Source organism: Corylus avellana, chromosome ca5 (assembly GCF_901000735.1).
Source record: "Corylus avellana chromosome ca5, CavTom2PMs-1.0".
Classification (NCBI taxonomy): domain Eukaryota; kingdom Viridiplantae; phylum Streptophyta; class Magnoliopsida; order Fagales; family Betulaceae; genus Corylus; species Corylus avellana.
The window spans coordinates 28,664,803-28,686,809 of NC_081545.1; the positions used below are offsets into that span (position 1 = coordinate 28,664,803).

Consider the following 22,007-nt stretch of genomic DNA (forward strand, 5'->3'; position numbering starts at 1 on the left):
TTATGATATATAGTAAAATTTTATGCGACTTATACATTTATACAATGTTCTTTGTATGATTGTGTGTCATTATGGTAAGTAATATATTGATGTATAACCTTCAGTATGTTTTTTTATTTAAAAGGGTGTGATAGTTCTTTCTTCTTTTTTTTTTTTTTTTTCTTTTATCTACAACCTATAATGAAAAGTTCGATAGAGATGTGTTTAAATTTTAAAATTAAACTATAATAAAAAATCTCACGCATATTTTTTTCTACAACCAAAGTACTTTTTCGAATGTTCATAATTTCGAGTTTTATTTATATTGAAATCTAATAAGTATTAGACCAACAATATTAGAGATTCATTCTAATTTTATATTAATATTTTGATTAAGCAAAATTCAAGTTTTACTCTTGCAATTATGAAAAGCAAATTTCATAATACTTATGAAGTACGATTATAATATTTTTAAAATTTATAATTAAATTGTAATGAAGAATCCCGCATATTACACATGTAAAGCAAATATATATAAATATAAATATTTATATATATTTGCTTTACACGTGCCTTCATTTTTGTTGCAGGCGAGGTGACATTAACCAGTTTTATTACATATATAGTTATGAACTATGCTCCAATATTCTAGTTAATTAATGGGAAAAAAAAAAAGAAAAAAAAAAGCCTATTGTTCATACATGCATACATGCATGTTTATTAGAATCAGAAGATCTAATATGTCCATTAGATGGATACTGAATATTTCGAAATACACAACATGGAGTACTGCACAATTAAGCTTGAATTTTGTTGATATTTAATTTTGATTAATATTAGAAATACATGAAATAAATTTAAACAGAAAAACTCTAACTTGTTCCATGCATATATATATATAAGGGCAACTTATTAATTGAAAGTTATTATATTTTATATTTTAAAACAAGCTAAGGCTTACCTTTAACCTATTTCTTCCACCAAAAGATTAACTAACAACTGTAGTGGCTTATTTGGAATATGTGATAATTAACGGAATTCCATATTTCTGCCTAATGCAACAAAAGATGCAAGAAACATTGTTCTATGTCCTCTTAACAGTCCTCCTTATTGCCGAAGGCCACTACCACTATGTAAACGTCACACTTGCCCGCCTAAGCGAAGGCCGCAGCCACCGCCGCCGCCACTTACTTATAATAGGCCACCGTTGTTTCTGTAATGAAAGTCTAGATTGCTCTGAGAAGGTGGTACCTACGTAGTATTAATTAAGTTGCTTATGTACGTGAAGACATCTAAATTGTGAAGAATGAGTTGGTTCTATGCCATATATGTTAGTTCTTGTGTTGGCTTAATTAATTAAGTTCTAAAATGCAGAGGCTACTGTTTATGAGCTCAAACACTAATGTAAAATGCTCAAAATCCAATCTTCACCGTTCATAATGTAGATTCATATGTCATGAATGTCCCTGCAAAATTTCAACTCAATCGGACCACAAACGCTCATCGATCAGATCTGTTGATCAAGGCTGGACAGTATTTTCAAAATGATGTTTTCTCCCACTGCAGGCCATGTCCGGACACCTCGTACCTATTATGCTCAAAAACGTGTTTTTAGTGGGTCCATGTCTAGGGTTTGATGTACTAGTATATATACATCATTACAGAAGAGAGAGGCACGAATTTTCGCCCCCAGAAAGCTCATCGGAGGTTGTGCTAAGAGAGATCATAAGTGATGAACGTTAAATTGAATCTCTTATAATTTTAATTTTTTCTTTAATAAATCAACGGTTGAGAAGTCTATCGGAAGGGTCCGGTGAAGGAGAATCACGTTAAAGAAGATTGTGAGCAAGGAGACGAGCTGTAGGCTTGTCAATCTTACAGAGCCAAAGTCTTGCAAAAGGTTGTAAGTGTTCCTAGTATCTATAATCTATAGATAATCTTTTGATAGTGATTTCTTGGGTTTGGCTGCCCTAGAGAGGTTTTACTTTTATATCAGTTTCTAAAAGGTTTCATCTTCATAACCAAAATATATGTGTCTGCCTCTTTATTGCTTTATATATATATTAGGTGATTGAATTGTTTATTGCTTCATAGTATTAATTCCGCATAAATTGTGATTAACAAGTTTTTTAGAGTCGGTATAGCGTTTTTCAATATAGAACCACAAGACATGCCTTCGGGAATTAAGTGATGGCTTTTGCTGTTAATGTTGTATGTGTTTTTCCTATATATACTTGTTGTAAAACTATCTACTTTGATGTCATATTTGAACAATAAAAGTGGAGAGAAAGTTAATTGTTTGAGATTTGAACGTAGAAGGATGGTAACTAATCACGCAATCCTAATCCTTCAAAAGCTCTAATCATAATCTTAACAATTAATTGTTAATTGCCAATTTCATTTTCCTTCATAAAAACTGTTTTGAGAACCCTAAACACAATCAATTGCTTGATTTAATTTACACATTGGCTTGAATGATCGAGTCAATGCTCAATGTCATTGACTTGAAAGTCAATATACATGGACGAATATCATCATTCACTTGATATGGACCCCCAACTAACACAAGGAGAGCTCTTGCAATCCACCATAATGCAGGAAAACTCTAAAAAATAAAAATAAATAAATAAATAAGACTCAATTTTGTATAAAATGTTCCGTAAAATGTACACTTATGAAAACTAAATAATATTGTATTCTAGAAAATTAAAGAAATTAAATGTAGAAGTCTTCCGATGTATAACATCTATATATGGCGTCCTTTCATACTTGAAAACGTATATGGAGTAGCTCAATCAGCTGGACACCACACATCATGAAACAGAGGTTATTAATTTGAACCCCTCTTTCCTTGGCCTCTTATATGGACGTGTAAAAAAAAAAAAAAATGACATACGATTGAGAAGATAATTATTCTTTGGTAGTGATTTCGCAAACACACATTGGTATTGTGTAATTACAAGGAAGGCCCATACATCATCGGTGCCTGCCTAGGCTGCCTTGCAATGAAATTTCCTATATATATTTCAACATCAAGGTGGGGTTTTAGCATTAAATTCCAGTAGCAGATACTTAGCTTCCAAACACATCACTTTTCTTTTCTTTGTCTTATCGAATTGGATATTTTTTCAATCAATAAGATTGCTTGTGCATGGACACGCTAGCCCCAGAATGGACTATAAATAATCATAGATAAGAGATGGAAAATTAAGCTCACACATTCTATTCTATCTCCAATTATGAGGGCCTCTTTTATAGTATGTCTTCTTTTGGCTTCCATGATCCTTCTTCTTCCTTCCTCGACAAAAGCTCGAGAACTATCTCAAACTGGTTAGACTACCAAATCTCCTTGGTTTTTTTATTTTGAATATATTGATTTGTTAATTTGGTTGATATTGTTACAAATGAATCGATAATGTGATAAGGGAATTAATAATACCATGCATAATATTTCTCCTTAATGCAACAGGAGAAACAAGTATTCATCACAAGAGTACTACTGCCGCGGATTTATCCCCTGCTTTTAACTGCGGCCCCGGAAAAAAATATAAGGCATGCCTGCAGCCTAAAAACCCCACGCCGCCTAAAGAGAAATGTGGTGCTTATAGCCGTCGTGCGTGCCCGCCTACTAATTAAGCCACCGCCGTTTCAATAATGAAGATGTTCGTTGCTCTGTGATGGTACTACGACTCATAAAGTTGCTCATGTGAAGAGGCCAGAATTACTGGTAAAAAAATAACTTGGTTGAGTTGGTTCTATATATATATATATGCCAGCATCACAAACGCCTTCAAAAAAGTCATGGCTTCTGCTGCATGGTATATAATAGATGATGTATGTTTTTCCTTTCCTTGCTGTAAAACTATATATCTACTTTGATGTCATATTTGCACTATAAAAGTGAGCTCACGAAAGCTCACGAGTTTATTTGCTTATGCATGTGATGGCCTTCCAGGCTTCCACTAATTACTTTCAGAGTCATATATATATAGATATACCTATTGGATAGAGTTTTCTTTTGAACTGAGTTAGAGAGATTCTCTAACCTATTCGATAAAAATGGCATGTGTCCTTTACATGTGAGAAGCACATGCTTTTTTTAATTGTAAGGACAAAATTAGAAGAAACTTTATTCAAAAAGCATTGCTTCTCACTTGTTATTTAAAAAATATGCGCTTCTCACATGAAAAGTGACACATGTAATTTTTATAGAATATGTTGGAGGAGTTTCCTCCTACCCAGTTTGAAGGAAAACTTTGTCCATAATCATTAATACAAATCAATTCCCTTCTTTTTCTAATTTGCACACAAGTTAATTATTGTGCACTTTAATATTGTTCATTACTTCTGGCTGGTCATTCTTTGGTAGATCTAAATTAAACAGAAAGGCAAGTTTGTAGTGAAATATCCAGCCTTCTACTTGACTCATATCTTTCTCAAGATTTAATTCGAGCCTTTTGTTTTCACCTGCACAAGCATAAACACTGACACATGGAGATTCTCTCACGTTCAAACGAGTTCCAATTTTGTTCAAACGAGATTTCATAGATTTGAAATTTTAAAGATTTAAAACTAAAAAATTTAACACTCTTTCGATCAAATGCCTACGAGTCTTACGTGCTCTATTAATTACACATAATTTATTCTTCTTTCTTTTTTTCTTTTCTTTTCTTATTTTCTTAACTTTGTAAACTATTCATCGCCTAAAAAGTAAGACCGACTTCTTGGCTTTGTTTGGCAAGCATTTTCCTTTAAACACTGTAATTGATGTAGATTGAAGTAAAATAAAATAATAAAATAATAAAATAAAATAAGAATGAAAGTATAAAAAATAAAAAAGTGGTATGGAAAAGTGAAAAAAAATATTGTTTTGTAGTGATTTTTTTATTTGAATAGTAATAAAAATTGAATAATGTGATATAAAAAGTTTTAAAAAAAAAAATGTTTTGATGTTTATTTTTTTAAGAAATGGCGCATGAATAGTAATAAAGGAAAAGAAAGATTTTGCCAAACAAAGCCTTGTCTCCGACCCGGGCACTGACCCCATGTAAATTCCAAGTAGATTTAGTCTCAAGACTCTTTCTTGGGACCAATCAGCTACCATTTAACAGACAACTTGTTAATCAATAATAATAACTTATTATCCCAAAATTCCTCCCATTAGACCCGTAACGCAACTACTTGGATGGGTCATTGCCCAACATGCATGCATAATTACATGACGGAAAATTCACAGAGAAAATATATATATATATATATATATATATATATATATGCAGATAAGAAAGAAAATTTAACATGAGCAAATGGTATATACATAAGAAGTTTGGAAGTATATATATTTCATACGTGAACTTGGTACTGCAAGTTGAGGGGGGAAAAATAGAAAGAAAGAACAACTGTACAGAATTCACAAGCAAGGTAGGAGGAAAGACATTAGAGTTAAAGAATCTTAGTTCTATTTTGTTCGTTTGTTGAAGGCCAATTTCAGACACCATTGACTTAGAAGGCGAATTTCATTTTCATTGGTGGTGATTTCGCAATCGCATTGCTATTATATGTAATGGCTGGGCAATAATTACAAGGAAGGCCCATAGAGTCAAACGCATTACATATTCTAGTACAAGATAAGCTAGCTTCCAAATAAGCAAGGATTCCATTCATTTCATAATATAGATGGTATTTATTTTAAGTCGGAATTTAAAGTTTTAATATTTAAAAATCGGCACTGTTTTTAAATAATTTAAATAATATAACATCATATGCACCGTTAAATAAGAATTGAACTATATTTAGACCACGAGGGGCAATGGCCCTCCGTGGTTTTCAAATTTTCTTTAAAAAAATTTTATTCAAGTTATATATATATATATATATATATATGTATTTTTAGACTTAAAAACTAAGGTTGGCCCCTATTAAAATTAAACTTGACCCTTCATTCACACTTTAGCCATTCCAAAAGAAAAATCTTAGTTTCGTCCCTACTGTTAATTAATGCACTAGCTTTAAATCTTAATCATAAAATAGATAACAAATTGCAAATAGTGTATCACTCCACTTTGCTTTTGACTGTCTGAATTAGACCTCACTTGGATATTTTTTTTAGTTTACTAAATAAATTATTTTATTAGAGTAGAAAAAAAAAATTCATAGTTGTTTTAAATTAAACTTAATGACTTTCTAAATATATTTGCAGCATTTTCTTAGGAAAGCAGTCCCAATATTAATTTTAAAACGCATTAAATGATAAATGATAGCCGTCTTATAATGCATGTCTGAGTTGGACCACTTCTATTGAAATTAAGCTTAGTGACTGTTTTAGAAAAAAAAAAAGGCTTGTGACTTTCGTACGTACGTGGCCTCGTCTTTTTGGAAGCAATGCTAGCTAGAGAAAATGACCTCCATGCATGCGGCTCTATGTATTGATTAGACTAAATATCACAGGACAATTATGATAAGCTCATTGAATATTTAGTAATCTAATCATTCTAATTTCCTTGTGGAGTGTGGAAGAAAGGCATTAGAGCTATGCTATCCAAAATATTCTTCCAACGTTCATATACTTATCTCTTATTTCTTTCTTATATATACTATTAGATTGATGTGACCAGTCGTGTTTATTAATTTGGATTTTTTAAAAAAAAATTAAAGTTGATCAAATGGTTAATAGATACTAGCACATCAGTTGGATTATATGAAAGTGGGATAAAAAATGAGTACGTAGTGAAATAATTCCTGTGTTTTTTCAATCAATGTGTTGTAAAAATTGAAATAATAATTAAATTGGAATCTCCACGTAAACAAGAGTGCCAGTGCGTGAACATGCTCCAATCACATAAACAACAGTGCTTGTACGTGAACGCACTCCAAAATCGACTATAAATAAGAGAAGGTAAATTAAAGCTCACGCATTCTACTCTATCTCCAACATGAGGGCCTTTTTTGTAGTATGCATGATTTTGGCTTCCATTATCTTTCTTCCTTCCTCAATAAAAGCTCAAGAACTATCTCAAGCCGGTTAGACTACCAAATCCTCTTGGTTTTTATTTTCAGCATCATTTATGTATATATAACTGTTGCATGCATATTTATATATATTTGCTTTACATTTGCGTGCATATATATATATACACACACATATGCACATTTGTTTGCTTGAAACTGTTACGAAATGGAGTATTTGATAACGGAATACCATATTTGCCCCTAATGCAATAGAAGAAACAAGTATTCACAACAGAAAGGCTGTGGATTTGCCCCGTGTCCGCTGCCGATATCCATTTAGGCGTTGCCGCCCTACTCCGCCACGTTCACCGCCATTGTCACCGCCACTGCCACTGCCACCGCCCTTATTACGACCACCACCGCCACTGCCCTCGTTGCCGCCGCCGCCGCAACCGCGACCACGACCGAGCCCACCACGATCACCACCACCATCACCACCACTGTTACCATCACCACCACCGCCACGGCGACCTCAATTGCCCCCTCCACCGCCATGTCGTCCTCGCAGGGGGCGTATTTGCTAGCTGCAGCCCTTTGGAAAAGAAATATATATCTAGTAAATTTCCATAATGAAGGTGCATGCATGTACGTTGCTCTCAAACGGTACTAATAATTAAGTAAGCTGCTTATGTGAAGAGACCGAAATGAATAGTGAAGAATAAGTTGGTTCTATGCCAGAACCACACACACATTCGGGAGTTTAGCGATGGCTACTTCTGTTATATATGTTGTGTACGTGTGTTTTTTCTTTGCCTTTCTGTAAAACTATCTGCTTTGATGTCATGATATTTGCACAATAAAAGTGAGCTCACGAAAACTCATCAGTCTATTTGCTTATGCATGTGATGGCCTTCAACTAATTACGTTCCGGGATTAATTATCCGATCAGCATCATAATATCATCTGTCAAGAGACTTTGCAATAGAATAGTTGGGACTTGGCAGGAGCTTTGGACAATATTAGTCATTAAAGTATCAACCAATACATGCAAATAAATTCTCTTCTTTTTTTTTTTTTTTCTAACCACATAAATTCTGATCTAATATTGGTTTAAGTCATTCTTTCTATGTCAATTTCATTTTAATACTTTTCATTACTTCTGTGTTACTCTTTCCTAAATCTTTTTTTCTTTTTTCCTTTTTCGATGAATGATTCTTTCATAAATCTTAAGAGGGAGGCATTTTTTTTTTATAGAAATATCCAAAGCCCGGTTGAGTGATCTTGTTATTTTTTTATTATATAATCGATCGATTTCCTTTTGGAATATATCTGTAACTACGTAAAGTAACGGTAATTAACAACGTTTTTCAATTTGAATATCAAAGTTTTAATTTTTGCAATTCATCTTCACAAAGTTTCAATTTTTTTCAATTCGACCAATATCATCCCAAAATTTTGATATTGCCCCTAATTTTTATTTTTTATGAAAAATAAATAAATTTTGGGGTGCAAAAATGGCCAAAATTTTTTTTTAATTTTTTATAAAAAAATAAAAAATAAATAAAAATTATAGGCAATATAGGAAGTTTTGGATACAATTGGTCAAATTGTAAAAATTTGAAACTTTGGGGGGTGGATTGAAAAAATTTAAACTTTGGTGTTCAAATTGAAAAACGCTGTCAACTTTAAAGGAATAAACTGTAATTTTCCCAATTTCTAATCGGCATGATTGTGTCACCCTCTGTGCAGAAGGTGAGAAAAAGAAACGAAACTAGTTCCCACCAAGAAAAAAAAAATCAAGGGAAAAAGAAAAAGAAAAAGAGGCCAAAGGTACCCATCGATCTTTCCGTCCTTATTTAAGGTCTTTGTGGGTTTCAAAAAAAAAAAAAAAAAAAAAAAAAAAAAAAAAAAGGTCTTTGTGGTCTTGTTTATGACCTAAACCCATTTAAGGCCATACTTGACTTCATCTATTGGCCATTTGTTGGCCTAGTTATTTGGTCTCTGCTATTACGCTAATACAAAAATGGGTTTATGGCTGAAGTAGTGTAAATGTAATTTTAAGGACAATTCACATTTAATGCATAAAACTTGTCAATTAGAAATTATATATTTAATTAATCGTAACTTTTTCCATATGGTCTATCATAAATTTTAAGCCATTTTCAGCTGAGTTTGCACTATCTCAAGAAACTTGTAAATTGTAATACAACACAGTGTCCCGATGTTGTTACATATCGTCCATCAAAAGTAGCCGGACCATGTCGAACCCCGAATGATCCACACCACTAATGACGTCTATTTGTATTGACCACCAATCAAATATGGGTATGCCGATCACATTATAAACCATTGGTACCAACCAAACTAAACTGGACTAGGTGTATATATTGTACCAATACCCGCCGTTGGTACCAATGCGACTCCAAACTGAACTAGACTAAGTGTATATATCGTATCAATACTCATGATTTGTACATAACAATCCACCGTATATTGTCTAATTATTAAAAATATAGTTATAATTATTTTGATGAAAAGTAAAAGCTCATAACATCAATCATTTAAATAATCATCATGTAGAAAACACTAACACGTGGAGATTCCCTCTCATTCGAACAAGTTTCAATGTTGTTCAAACGAGATTGCGCATATTTGAAATTTTAGAGGTGGATTTGAAACCTAAAATTTTAATTTCCTATGCGAATATTGTAGTGCTCATCTTGAGCACCATGTTATACACACAACAACATTAAACACAACACAGACACAGCCCACGTTGGCAAATGTGGGCAACCCATCTTCTCATCATGCTCTCTTGTACTCTGTTTATCAAGGTGGGGTTTTAGCATTGAAATTTCCTCTGTATATATTTCAGCATCAAGGTGGGGTTTTAGGATGAGAAGCTTAATTATTACGTTTCTGGCAGAAGAATCAAACGCATTAAATTCAGCTTCCAAACACATTGCTTTTGATTGTCTGAATTCGACCACTTATGATATTTTTGTACAACCCCACATTGCCTTAAATTCTAGTACCATATACATTATGTGGGACTATTCAAAGTGCAAGTCACCCAAATGAGGTTGTATAGGTCTTCACTTCATTTTGTGTTCCTTTTTCAATTATATCCTAATTTCCTTTTTTATTTTTTGGAAAATTCCCTTGTTTAAAGGTTCGGTTAAAGTTAATTGAAAGTTCAATTCAATTTTAAATATGCCACTTGTCTCGATTCTTTTGAATCATCATCAATCAAACGGTTTGATGAGTAAAATTTTCAAAATATCCATCTCCGCGATGGCTATGGGAGAATTGTTAATGTTTCATCTTTTTAATCATTGAAACAACCTTCTTTGTGATTGAGATTTGCTTGCCTGTTAACTAATCCTATTTTATTTATTGGGCCAACATTTAGAGACATTAAAGGTCGGTGTTTTACTGCTGCAAATCTGTATATATTTTGGATTTATTCCTTTTGTTGCCGATCAGTATCTTACTTGCAAAAAACTACATTCAACCATTTATTTTTTTTACTTTTTTTTTTTTTTTTAACATGTCCACACAAGGGAAGGGAGATGGGGGATTCGAACTAGTGACTTCCGCTTCATTAGGTATGGTTCACAGCCGATTGAGCTACCCCTTGAGAACACATTCAACCATTTATTGAATCAGTCATGAAGTACCGGGTGGACCAGATCCCATACATAATCCATTACTATAGGATGAATCAAGGTTTGATTGATGGGGTTGCTGGTTATATATGTTTATTAAAAAATTATATTTAAAAATAAAAATAAGATCAACATGACGTATTAATAAGATTTTTGCACATACACAAAAGTAGTACTACTTTGGTGTAAAAGGATGTTGTTATTGGAGGCAAATATTATTCTCTTCTCTTCTCTTTTCTCATCTCATATTTTATTGCTCTACTTTCTGTCCATTTTTTTATCAATTTCTTATTGGAGTAATGCATTAAGCACTCTTTCTAATTATCTTCAACAAATTAACACTACACTTATTTAAGCACTCTTAATTTAATCAAACTGCTAGTGAATAAGCGCAATTCATATTTAAAACAAAATTAAATAAACTACACTTAGAACTTCTAATTTAAGACGATGGAGACAAAAATGGAAATTGAAACATAATGACGAGAATCGTGTGTACGTTTATTCTAAGATTGTTTACATTTACACTAAATATTAAATATAGGGGGGGCATTAAATATTTTGGTCGTGTCCAAATTTCTTCTCTGATCAAATATATTTTAATGTCAAGTAGCAAATTAATATAGTCTACACCAAAAATCAATATTTAATATGTTATTTTACCTTTTCAGGGTACTACATAATAAAGAAACCACAACGACGAGGAAGAGTAATGAATTAATTATAGACAGGATTTGCCATATGTAATCATTTAGCATTCTAATTGGATTTGGATAGCGGTTAAAATTCAACTAATTAAGCCTAATTAAAGGCAAAATTTTCATAAGAAGACTAATGATAATCCGAATGATTAAACCAAATCGAGAGGTTTCTTAAAATTTAAATTTGATATTGAGAAATATTTCTTTACATTCTAGTATATGCATGCATCTATCTCATGTGTATTTTTGCTGAGTTGGCATGCTCCATCCACCATTATTATTATTATTATTATTTTAATTAAAGGTGGATAGATCGATCATATCAACTCAGTGGGAATGAACGCAAGATGGACAATAGCTAAAATGTAAAAAAAATAAAAAAATAAAATAAAATAAACATTTCTCTTTGATATATGGGTTTCTGGAACTTGTCTAACCAGAAACCCATGAATAATACTCTTTTATACAATTAGAAGAAGAAAAATCTCATTTATACTCAAATGCTTTAATTTGTTGGTGAAGGGTGGATATATGATTTGTGCTTATATACATATATGCTTCTTTTTGTGCTTATGTGTGGATATATAATTTGTAAACACCCGCACATGTCGCAGGCTATAGGCTAGTTATCTCTAACATTCCTCATCCTCAACAATCATTAGGAAAAAAAAAAAAAAAAATTATCAATAATGATAACTTATTATCTCAAAGTTATTTTAATCTTAAAATTCTTCCTATCAAAATTAAAGGTTCTGAGTTCAAACATTGACTCTGCAAATTCACTCCTCATTTAAATTAAATATTTTACGTATTGACCATCACCTATATTAAAAGAGTTTGAGCCCATATGTGAGGTAGAATATTAAAATATTTATTAAATGATTAAATTTATTTATTCTTATAAATTTAAGCTTTTAAGATAAGTAATAATTTAACAACTTAAAAGTCGAGTCAATATTTGTAAACCCCAAAGAATACAAATCTTTCGGTTTAAAAGATTGATTCACTTAATGAATATTGTCGCACATGATCAACGTCAATGTCACGTAACCTTAAAGGCTTTTGGATATTGACATGGAGGAATGCTACTGTTTTTTTTTTAGTGTTCTCTTAATCCTACATGTATATTTAAAAAACAAAAAACAAAAAAAAAAACAAAACAAAATTTACCACACTGATCCCTCATATTTTTTTAGAAAATTCTATTCACATAGGATCAGAATAACTCCAAAAGAAAGATAACATTTCTCATTAACATAGGATTTGGGAATTTGCAATCCCCAGCCACAATGTACCGCTATTAATATATAAGTATTCTTTGGTGGTGATTTCGCAAATGCTATTATGACAGTAATGGTACGAGGAAGACCCATAGAGCTGGTGCCTTGCAATGACATTTCAGCATCAAAGGTGGGGTTTTAGGATGATAATATATACCATATTATGTTAGCTTCCATATATGATCCTCTCCATTTTTTTAAATTGATAGTATTCATTTCATAATTATGATTTAAAATTTGTATATAATGTCAATGTTGACACTCTTTTTTAAAAAAAAATAAATAATATAACATCATACACACAGTTAGATGTACTACTTGGGATGATTGTTTAAATTAGACCACTAGGGATATTTTTGTTAGTTCATTAAATAAATTGTTTTATTAGAGCATAGAAAAAAATTTCATAGTTGTTATAAATTAAGCTTAGTGGCTTTCATAAATATATTTGCTGCATTATCTTTAGGGGGGAGTTGAATCATCTCCATTTCATAGTCAGAATTTAAAGTCAGTACATTTGATGGTTTATATGAAATTAATGTTGGCACAATTTAAAAATAAATAAATCGTGTACATCATTATATATACTAATTTTAAATTCTGACTATGAAATGAATGCTCATAATTTCCTTTGAGATAGAGAAGATTTTTGTTCATCTTAGGGAAACATGGACATAAATTTCCTTCAACCCACTATAATAAATGTCAAGTGTCTTCCAACATGTTTGGGTTTTTAAAAAACCAATATTTGGGTTCCTAATTTGGTAGAAGGGGATGTAATGACTCTTTAAAATGTTAAAGAAAACTTGTGCATCTCACATGTTGGAGGACACTTAGTATTTATTAAAGTGAGTTGTAGAAAATTTCCTCCAAATGGTTTGTAGGAAATTTATGTCTGGGAAACAATCCCATTAATTTAAAAAATAAAAATAAAATAAAAAGAGCATTAAATGATAGCCGTCTTAATGCAGTATTTGGATCATCTCTAGTTCATTTAAACCAGAGAGGGGCCCATTCTTGTAAAGGGAAAAGAAAACTTGTCCAAAAAATATGAAAGGATAAATTTGCCCTTCCTTTTACAAGAATAGGTGGCTCCTCTCCAATTCATTTAAATTGGAGAGGATCCCGATTTTTTAATGCATGTATGAATTGGACCACTTCCATTGAAATTAAGGTTAGTGACTTTCGGAAGTGGCCTCCTTTTCTTGAAAACAATGCTAGAGACAATTACCTGTATGGCTCTATGGATTGATTAGACTGACGATTATGATAAGCTCATTGAATATTTAGTAATCTAATCATTCTAATTTCCTTGTGGAGAGTGGGGAAATGGCACTAGAGCTATACGATTCAAAATATTCTTCCAAAGACCATTAGCCTGACACATAATTTTCTTGAATTAATGGTATATCTGGAGGGGTATTGTTTGGAAAATTCTGCCATCAGTGTTGATACTACAAAACTGGGTTAAACCAAACATTGCAAAATCAACTTGAATAACAATGATATAACACCTAGCAGAAAATAATTTAACAAATTATGACTAACTTAATATAAATCATGCATGTTAAACTTAATGATCATGGAATTTCAAATTACAATCAACCCTCAAAAATATGATTGTTGGAAAAGCTAGAGTAACGAAATAATAGAAAAAGTGGGTAACTAAAATTAAAAAATAAATAAACAAACAAACCTTTTAACTAATTAGTTTTAGCTAAATGTTTGTTTAGCCTAATATGAATGCTAACAACATTTACTTGTTTCGGTCTTCACTTAATTTGTTATTGCTTTTCAATTATATCATAATTTCCTTCTCTTTTTTTTTTTTAATTTCTCGAATTTTACACACTCCTACATCATTTTGGCTTGGTCTAATTAACTCGACTCTATCTTTAGGCATGTATAGTGAAATAGAGTAATTCTAAATATTCATATTTTATTTCACTTTCATAGTACTAGGTAGGCTGATATGGCAGACAACCCTTAGATTTTTTTTTTATTTTTTAATGAAGTCAATCTAATAGCTAATGGATAGTGAAATAGTTCTTGTTTCTTTTCAATCAATGTGTTATAATAATTGAAATAATAGTCAAATTGGAATATCTATCTCCCTCTCCCTCTCACGCTCACATAAACAAGAGTGCTTGCGCGTGGACACAATCTAGTGTCGACTATAACTAAGCATAGATAAGAGAAAGTATATATAGCTCACAAATTTTCTCCAATTATGAGGAACTTTTTTGTAGTATGCCTTCTTTTGGCTTCCATGATGTTTCTTCCTTCCCTGACAAAAGCTCGAAAACTATTTCAAACTGGTTAGACTATCAAATCCCCTTGATTTTTATTTTCAACATCATATATATATATATATATATATATATATATATATATAGTTGCTTGACATTGTTATACAAAATGAGTATATGATAACCGAATGCTATATTTCTCCCTAATGAAACAGGAGGAACAAGTATTCACAAGAGAGAGGCTGAGCATTTCCGCCGTGTTCCCGATTGTCGAAATCAATATTGGCCTTATTGCCGCCCCCCATGTATTCCACCACCTTCACGGCCACCACAGTCGCCCCTGTCACCGCCACCACCCCTGTCACTACCACCACCACCGCCCAAGTCACCGTCACCACCGCCGCCACGACAGAGACAGCCCCCACCACCACCACTCCCACTCCCACGACCACCACCGCCCGGGTCACCGTCACCACCGCCGCCTCGACAACGACGGCCCCCACCACCGTCATGTGATTATTGCGATTAATTAAGTTGCTTATGCGAAGAGGCCGGACTAATGGTGAAGAATAACTCGGTTCTCTGCGATCGAGAATCGGGAAATTAGTGAATGGCTTTTGCTGTTATGTTGTATTGTATGTGTTTTCTGTAAAGCTATCTACTTTGATGTCATATTTGCACTATAAAAGTAAGTAATCAAGCTCACAAAAACTCACTCTATTTACTTATGCATGTGATGGACTTCCAGTAATTACTTTCCGGGCATATTATTCAGTCTCATATATAACAACTGAATTTGGAAATTAAGCTTTGCAATAGAATATTTGCCAGGCTTGGACAATCATTAATCATTAATACAACTCAATTCCCTTCTCAAATGAATAATTCTCAAATATTTAGCTTTCCAAAAGAGCAAAAAATCTAGAAATCAATAATTTTAAAGTTTACTTTAAAAAAAAAAAAAAATACAGCAAATACTCATATAATAGACATTGATGTTCGCATGCAAAACAAATAAATATTATGCTAAGATACGCAAAGAAAATGATTCAGAATTACATTTGGCCATGTTTGCTCAAGCGAACCAAATAACCTCACCAACATAAATCCTGAAAATAATAATTAGTAGAGAGGTATCTTCTAACATATATTATGCTCATTGATGTCTTATTGATGGAATACACAAGCTCTATATTTATAGGCTAGGTCAGAGACCCACTATTAGAATTTTACCTTATTTATTCATCCCATTAAAAAATAAAATAAAACAAGAATTAGAATAAAATCAATTCTAATTATTTGATTCCACGTATTAGTCCTTATTTGGAATAAATTACCAAACACCCGCAATTGTGTTTAATTTAAATCAAAATAAATACATGTGGCATACGTGCCATACTTCACTGGAAATTTCTTACACTCTCCCACTTGGCCCTTATGACACATCACTACAAAAATAATCCCATTTTGTGACTTCTCCAAAGTGACGTGCAGAAGCCAAAAAAATGTCACTATTAGGGTAGTGACATTCCAATTGTGATGTGTGGTGAAATGACTGCAATCTCGATTACTAGAAATTGGGCATGTCAATAGGGAGATGGTGGACAATGTACAAGGTGTATTAAGGGGACTTCAGAGATGGGAAATTGGGCATGTCAAGAGGGAGGCTAATCACGCAGTCCATGGTTTTGCAAAGTTCGCAGCTAAGGAGACCACAGACAAATTTTGGGTGGAAGAGACCCCAAGCAGTATTTATAACTTTGTAACCTTAGAGCAGTTTGCTCTCCTTGTTTAGAGCTCCCTATGCTCTAGATATTTTGTTTCATAATATTGAAATGAGATTATTACTCAAAAAAAAAAAAAAAAGCCTGTATAATAATTACTTTATGTCTATTAACCAATTAGAGAGAAATTAAATACAAAATGAATCAATATTGTATCATATCACTTCAGCCTTGGACTGAACCATGTTTAGTATATACACAGCGATTTTCAGGGCTTCACTTCATAATTATTTTAAGGGTTAAATACCTTATTCCCCATGTGGTTTAACAACTTTATTTTTTGTCTTATAGGGTTTAATGTTTATCACAAGATACATGTGGTTTACATAAAAATAGAGATGGTATCTCAAATTCCGTTCAAACTTTGACCGAACGCTACATCAGCATCAATAACAAATTGACACTTGTCCATATAATTAATTAAAAAATAATAATTTTCTTAAAATTAAAAAATTATATATATATATATTCATTCCCGCCACGTACTGAGCGGTTGAGAGCCGTTATTATTTCAAGAAGAGTAAAATGCAAACCGTGTAAACCTCTTTTCCCTCTTGGAAATTCTATATCTCTGCATTCTTTTGCAATGCTGATGATCCAACCATTTCTGTTCTTGTCCCTGCTTTTCCGATCGGCTTCCCCCACTTCTCAGCCAACGGAATTCCAGAAATTCCCTAGGAATCCTCGCTTTCTTTCAGCTTCCTCTCTCTCTCACAAGCCCACATACAAGAATTAGATACTTACACAATTTTCGATGGAATCCCATTTGATGTTATTGAAGAAGAATAATGGGTTTTAATTTTCTGCTCAAGTTTTTCAAGTTTTATGGGTGTACAAGACTTTGGTTGAAAATTTTGGTGGTTTTTTCCTCTTTCCCGTTTTGTTTCTTTTTCTTCTAATTTTCTAACTTGATTTCTATTTTTAGCAGAAGAGCGTTCGAGAATTGCTGGACTTAGGCTTTCGAAACCTCTAATTGGAGAAGATGGGAGAATTTGTTTGCATTTGAAAGTAACGGCACCATTGCTTACCATACCTTTAGGCTATTCATGCAATGCTGGCATGGCTCGGTGGTCAAGGAAAGGTACACTATTTACTTGATTGTTTTTTAATGTTTTAGTTACTGAATTTACTGTAGGTTTGTAGCTGTTTAGATTTGAAACACGAAATTTGCAAAGCATTTCCGGATATACTTGGTGGCAGAAAACAGAGTGGTGAAGATAACATTTTTAAATATTGGAACTTCGGAAGCTGCTGCAGAAGTTTTCTTCAGCCAAGTACCGGGTGAAGAATTTGAAATTATTGGGCTCACGGTAAGCATGCTGAGCTCATCTCTATTTATCAATGTTAAGAATCGAGGACTCTTTGCATACATGACCCGAGGGCAACTGCTCTGGAGTGCTGGACCTGTGCTTTACCGATTTGGTTACCGTCAAGGCTGCAGAAAAAATGTAACTGATTGTTTCTTCACTTCAGTCCCCATGGTTGATCAATGCGAAGCTAGTATATATATGTAAGCTCTGCTCATCCCTTCCCTTCATTCTTCTCTCACATGGGGCTCCATTTGAAGCTTAAACTTCTAGAATTATTAGTGATTTATCAGTTTGGGCCTGCTCATGCTTTCAAGAATCAACTCTCTTTTGTTATATACACGTTGAATCTTACGGACTTGTGTTGTCGATGTTATGCATTGGCAGCTTTCAAATACTTAAGGAGAATTATATTCTCTGTCGGTTCGAAGCCCTTACGTCAAATGGATCCAGGATTTCAGTTCACTCGACAAACATTTCACCATCACACCGGGAAACAACGGCCGTTTGTATATCACTGTACCGGTCAGGGCCCTGGTGCTGGCACTAGATGTTTCTTCGGGCACTGTTTTATGGCAGAGAAGTATTGGGCCATTGAGTGCAGCAGAATGTGCACCAGTTGTGGATTCTAATGTTAACAAATATAACCAAAGCTTTGAGTCTCATTGCCTAGCTTCCATATCAATTTCTCATTTTGAGTACACAATATTTTACAGTATAAAGCATCTGGCTTTTCATGATTGTCCAGCTTTGGTTCTTCTCATTGTAGTTTTTAAGCTCTTCATTTCTTGTTGACTATTAATACAAGAAAATGTTGTTATATTTTTAGCCTTAGTTGCCCATTTATTCCCTCTTTTTTCTCCTACTTTTACTATGCTCCTAATTTTGATTGAAATTTCTGCAATTGATTTGGTTTTTTTCTGCAGAATTTGTGGCTTGTTTAAAATAAACATATTCAGTCTTCTGTTACTTTTTTTCTTTTCTTCTTCTTGGTGGTTGTAATTGCTAAGATCTTCTTTACCAGGTTGGATATCTATGGGTTCACTGGACGGATTCCTATACTCATTTTCACCAACTGGGATGCTTAAGAAATTTTCAAAAGCAGATACTCAGGATTCTGTTGTTCAAGTTGGTCCAGCGCTTGACTGCTCTGGCTATGCAGTTTATCTTTCTCAGACACAGATGGAGGGAAAGATTAGCCGCACAATTGGTGAATATACTTATGTCTCAGAAATGCGACCAAAAAATGTAATCTTCACTTTGTTGGTTCCAGCAACTGGGTCCATCTATTGGTCTGAGAGCTGCACTGGTAATTTTAGTTTTTGAGCCTTCATTGTTTGAACTCGTTTCCTTCTATTAAATTATGGGTTGTTCCAAAATTTAAGCCAATAGGAATGAGTAGTGGATTATTTAACTGAAACGGGATGAGAATTGTATAATCAAGTTCGAACAAATTAGTAATTTTTTACTCTAATACCATATTAAGTCACTAATTGTCTTAAACACGTAAACTTTTTAGATAAGTAGTGATTTGACACCTTCCACATATGATGTTTATAGATTGAGTGGAATTTATCAGGTCAGTTCCTATCCTTATTGTCCGAGAGTGATCTGCGACAATTTGTTCTAGATGAGGGGATCCTGCTAGCTTTCTTTGCTGCTTCAAGTGAGATTCTACCAATAAAGCATCTTTGATTATTGTAATTGAACTTTGAATTTTCTGAGTTTTAGTGTACTTGTACTCACATCATGTTTATTGTAATTGATGCAGAGATGGGCAACCCACTGCAATGCCGTGCCAAACGTAATCATTCGTATTACCCTCTTTCAGTTCATGATACTGTGCACTGCATCTAAATTTGTGTCCATTACCAGCTCAAAAGATTGCATCCAGCTGCTCCCAAGCAAGACCCAAGCATCTCACCATCTACACAGGTAAGTTGCAACCTTCTGCATATGTTGAAGAGAATCATGGAGTGCTGTTATGTGCTGCCTGTACTATTCTTTGTTTCAGGTAATGAAAGAGCTATAATGTTGTTCCTGCTATTTGAATCTGCTGCTTTGATCATACTGGCTGGGCTTGTACGATTTTGTTGTATATTTTGGAGAAAAAAGAAGCTTCAAGGTCAAGGCCTTGGAAGTTTCCTAGAAAAGAGGGTAAGCTTTGTATCCATATCTTTTGCTAAAAATAACAACAGACAGTGGGGTGAGGAAGATGCATATTGCTATCTTTGTGACTCATCCCTATCGGGTAAACTCCGGATACACAGTTGAGTGAAGGCTCAAAGTGTCAATCTCGTGGTATTAAACAAATGAACTTATCATTCGCGGGCACTTCTTTTAGATTGCCTTCAAGAGAAAGCTTAGAAATCCATGTTGCCTTCAATACCCTGACAATATTCGTAATGTTTTTGGCCATTTAGCGTTCTCTCCAGCTCAAAAAGAAAGCATTTGATAGGACAATTACGGAGCTTGAGAGGAGAGCAGCAGAGGAGGCAATGGCCAATGAAGTTCTTGAGAAGTTGGGCGATATGGTACGTGAAAGGGAAGGCATACAGAGAAAGCTCTCAACAACCTACAGTTTGGGCAGGGACAGGGCTGGCTCAAAGTCAAATCTCTGCTTCCAATATATGATGGTGGGAAAACAAGGAGCTACTATTTCCAAGGTGCAAAGAAAGAAAGTGGGACAATATTCCACACACTTAGTGATACGTCTTCTGCAGAAAGCAGCAGCGATCATGAAGAGGAGGAATCAGCTGCTAAGGCAAAAGTAAAGGCAAAGGCACCCATTGAAGCAGAGACTTCAAGCAAGTTTAGGAGGATATGCCAATTCCTTGTTTGGGAAGCAGAAGCCGAATGAAGTGAAATTACAGGATGAGGAGATGTCGAATTCGTGCAAACTGATAGCAGATTAAGGTTAACGAGAAGAAAGACGTTGTCTTTAACTAATTAGAAACTGGATTAGTGATTATATTTAACTAATTAAATTACAGCTCATTTAATTTAATGCATATTCACAAAGCAGATGGCACAATCTTTACCTTCTTTTAAAGGGTTAGGTTTGAATTTTGTTTGAAACGTTTCACTTAAAACGGTACATGTGTCATTTGAATTAATTGCCATGTGTCGCAATGATTTGTCATCCTACTTAAAACAGAGGAATGATAGGGACCCAACTTTTTTGCCCAATAAAAGTCCAACTTTTGCCTTATTTATTTTTAAAAAATAAAATAAAATAAAAAATGGAAAAAATGTTTGAAGCAACCCTATCTATTTTTTGTCTTTCTTTTATTTGGTATTTTTAAAAAAATGAAAATTGGTATTTTTTTCATAATAATGTCATTTTTTTCAAGAAAATGTCATTATTATGAAGAAAAATACTATTTTTCATTTTTAAAAAAATATTAAATAAAAGAAAGGCAAAAAATAGATAGGGTTGCTTCAGACATTTTTTCCATTTTTCATTTTGTTTTTTTTAGAAAAAAAATAAAGGGTAAAAGTTGGACTTTTGTTGGGCAAAAAAGTTGGGCCTTTAGCATTTCTCCTTAAAACATCCCTATTATATATATGGAAAATGTTAAGGTCACAACACAAATCCAACTTATAACCAACTTCTCTCCTACGTGTCATTTTTAAAAAAAAAAAAATTAATAAAGAGGATTTTGGGATTATGAAAATTTGGAAAAAAAAAAAGAAAAAAGACAATTTATTTGGTTTAAAATTCAAATTTTTTTGTAAGATACAAGATGAGATAAGATATAAGATATAAGGATTGAGTTTTAAATGTAAGGTTTAAAATTCAAATTTTTTTTAAGATATAAGATGAGCTAAGATAAGAATCGATTATATAAAATAAAAATATTATCTTAAATTAAATCGGCCAGTCTATCTTCACTCACGCCAGTACCGAGGGGACGGGCACGCCAGCAAATTTTATTTTATTATTTTTTTTTTGCATTAAAATATTTTAAAAAAAAAAAATTTCCTGCACGGCCTGCTAAGCACGCCGTGTGCTCTGAATCACAACTCCCGAGGGGGACAGCCGTTATTATTTCAAGAAGAGAAAACAATGCAAAGCGTGTAAACTGCTT

The 22,007-nt window shown here is 33.2% G+C and overlaps 1 pseudogene; it reads left to right on the forward strand.

The window, feature by feature from the left end:
- The first annotated feature begins 17,195 nt into the window (after positions 1 to 17,195).
- Positions 17,196 to 20,776, forward strand: LOC132182088 (protein GAMETE EXPRESSED 3-like; annotated as a pseudogene).
- The last annotated feature ends 1,231 nt before the right edge of the window (positions 20,777 to 22,007 follow it).